Genomic DNA, 3,455 nt, shown 5'->3' with positions numbered 1-3,455 from the left:
AGAGCCAGCAAGCGGAGTTCATACCAGTTCAAATGCCAAGCTGAAGCCGCTGGCGACAATATGATGTTCGGCGCTAAACAAAGCGAGGCTGACAAATCGCAAAATAAAAGTTTGGGCAGCGTAGAGAAGAATTAAGAACAATGCAGCTTGCAGTTGTAGCAGTTACTGGAACACCCGCTTTGCCGCCGGCATGTAGAAAATGCAATTTACTCCCTGCTACTCACTTGCCACTGCCGCTCATACTCTTTCAATGCTTTGGAAGATGGTAAGCATAGTCCCCGACGGATGAAGTCATCTGAAGCGACTTATAAGTACGTAGTTATCTTCGTTGTGTGTGATTACTCGATTGCGAAGGGAGCAATGCATTTGACTTCTAGTCAGCAATTTATTTGGCCTCCAGCTCTCGCACTCTGTTGACAGCTTTATTTGCCCTTTTAAACGACCGAAGTATTAGGCAACCGACAGTCGAAGAGGACTTGATTTCATTTCAAAATCATTAAAGAAAAACTGAGAGTATCATGGCTGTCGATTGTTTTAAGCCAATCTTGGTCAATAACCTTTCGTAATGGAGATTTTGTGTTTTTGTCCTCTGAAGAGAAACAATTATGGATCTTACTAAGATTTCATGGTGTAAATGGTAAGGATGAGCAAGTCTCTTTGAGATGTATATGGAGATAGTTTCCTTTTTCCTTAGTTCTGGGTTTACTAATCGTCAGCTTACATGTGAAGTAGCAAATATTGTTTTCAAATTTAACAGTTGTTTGCTGTATAAAGAGATGAAGTACATAATCAATATATTATTTAGAAAGCCGCCAATCTATCGACAAAACTCGATTCATCCACATGGTCAGACTTGTTTTGGAAATCTTCGGAAAAATTTTAGGTTTCACAAGGTGTAACAACACTATACTTATAGCTCTTGAACTTTAAAATCAAATTCATTATTATTTACTTAGCATTTCCCCTTCTCACCCTTTTCAAGCAATAAAACAAATCAAACGTTCTACAGCAAATCCATTAAAGCCTAATAAATTTGCTTTGCATAAAATGTTAAAATTAAGTGGGAATTGCCTGCATTTGCTTTCAATTTCAAATCAGTTAAACATTAAAATGGGAGAATGCAGGCCCCTAGCTCATTCATTATGTGGAGCATGTTTATAAACTATTATTCAAACACATATATACTATACAAGAACAAATATTGGAATGTGTAAAATTGATTAAACTCAATACGAAGTTCAAGTTTTGCCCTAAACCGGGCGCCACACAGCTGGGAATAAGTGCAGACTTATCTGCATAAATGCAAATGGTTGGCACAAACACCCTGTATGGGCTCATTGAAATTATATTGACTCATTAACGCTTTTAATTGTATTACAGTTGCAAGGCGACAGCTGGTATCTGTGAGTGAATCTGTTGTTTGCATGTAGGTTTGACATGCTTGCCTCTGATTGGCATAGCTTTATAGTCGTACAAGCATTGTAGAGCGTATTACTCCACAAAAACTCACCTCAAATGTTGCATACATTTAAGCATGTTAACATTAGCAAATGCATGCCTGGGTTTTTACAATTAAAGTTGTTGTGTGAGTGCATAAACTTTGGTTACACGCTTGCACATATTGACAGTGACAAACACAGTTGGTTTGAGAGGAAGGCAATAAGGCATTCAGAAAGCCTCAAAGGCAGTCAGCCATGCAGTCAATCACTTGCACACGTCTCTCCATCCAGCCAGTTAGTAGCACTCACAACTAACAATTCAGGGCAAAATAACTGACAGCTAACTATTTGCTTTATTTGCTCACTGGTTGAGAATGCACGGTGCTTTGGGTGGTTGGAGGCGAGTGCAGAAAAGCATAAAACTCGAAAGCCTTATCAGATATACTAAATGCTATTTGGGGTTTTAAAGAAAAATACTTTTAATTTTCTAAATGACAAACGCTTTTTTTTTATAGTCTTTTCCGATATTTTCGTCGGTAACAACCAGTTTTGGGTACAATGTTCTTTCGATCTGTCAATGGCTTTGGTGATTCCGGAGCTATAAACTGCCGATCGAAGATCTTATTGAAAAATGAAAGCAACACAGTCTAATACTCAGCAATAATCTAAGGCTTAAGAACCCATATATGCGCTGATTGCGATAGTTTTTGGTTCAATGGTCTTCAAAAATTTGTCTTCCTCGTGATTCCTGCACTATACATATCTTGCAAATTCAAATATCGGATGTGGTTATAGTCAAAATTTGCCTACAAATGCATTTTGTAAAGTGACTCACTGAGGATACAAAGCTAAAAAAGTAAGCAAGGACAGTGCTCGCGCAAAGCTGGAAAGGAAATGTTAAAGAGATTTTATTCCTCCGCCTTCCAAATTGTGCTAGTACATTTTGTATATACGCTCAGCGATTGCAACCACAATGCATTAGTGGCTCGGCGTCTAAGCAAAAGCCATCTGTGGTTCGCACAGATATCGAAGCATGATGATGCGGACAATACGGACAGATTAGGAGAAACGATAATCCGGTTTTTTTGTAAAAAACCATGGCTGATCTTGTTATTGTATACAATACGTTGCCCTGCATTTAATTCGGTTTGCTTTATGTCACTGCGCTAAAAATTTATAAAATGAGCGGTAAAGTGAGAGAATCGAGGCACCGGCTGTTTGTTGCTGCTAAGTGCGGAAAATTGTTGCAAGTAACGGTAGTAATTTGAAGCCGCAGCATCTGATGGCATTTGGCGGCTGAAATTACTTGCTTCTCACACAATCTTTCACCAAAAATGGGCCACTTTAATGTTAGCGCAGCTGAGTAACTGAAATGCTTGGTCCGCTGGCTCGATTACTCTGCGGCTCGATGACACGATGACTCGCTAACTCACTTTAGCAAGCAACTCATCATAGTGTTATATGTTTACATAAGCATACAAATCTACATTATTACGTGTGTAGTCTGTCATCAGCTTTGCAGGGGTAAATAGGTTGTCTTCCACTTCAGAGATTTTCGCTCTAATATTGTTCCTTATTTATGCGCTTCTGTGTATACGTGAGTGTCTATATTTTCATTGTTGTTTAGCATGTTTGGCTTAAACGCTTCAAATTACTTTATATTATCCCGTTCCACTTATTAAAAGTTTTCAGCGACTTTCGTCCCTAGATCAACAACATTTTGTCGTTCAACACTTTTTTTATACTTTTCCTTCAGTTCTGTTTTCAATTTTACATGTACTTGTCTCTTTATGTTCGTGCCGACAAGCTTTAAGGGGAAAACAAGGGCAGCATAGAGTCGTCTGTTTGGCTTTACAGTTCTACGAAATCGAAGAGCTAAAAATAAATTAAATTAATTTACCAAAAAACATACTGCAATTCAATTTAAGACCTCTTGGAAGCTCAAGACTTCGTGATATTACCATGAGATATCGCAAAATAGTAAAGTACAGTAGAAGGATGAGTAAAATATACAGA

The sequence above is a fragment of the Bactrocera neohumeralis genome, chromosome 4, assembly GCF_024586455.1.
Source record: "Bactrocera neohumeralis isolate Rockhampton chromosome 4, APGP_CSIRO_Bneo_wtdbg2-racon-allhic-juicebox.fasta_v2, whole genome shotgun sequence".
Lineage (NCBI taxonomy): Eukaryota > Metazoa > Arthropoda > Insecta > Diptera > Tephritidae > Bactrocera > Bactrocera neohumeralis.
Note: the sequence above shows the minus strand (reverse complement) of the source record.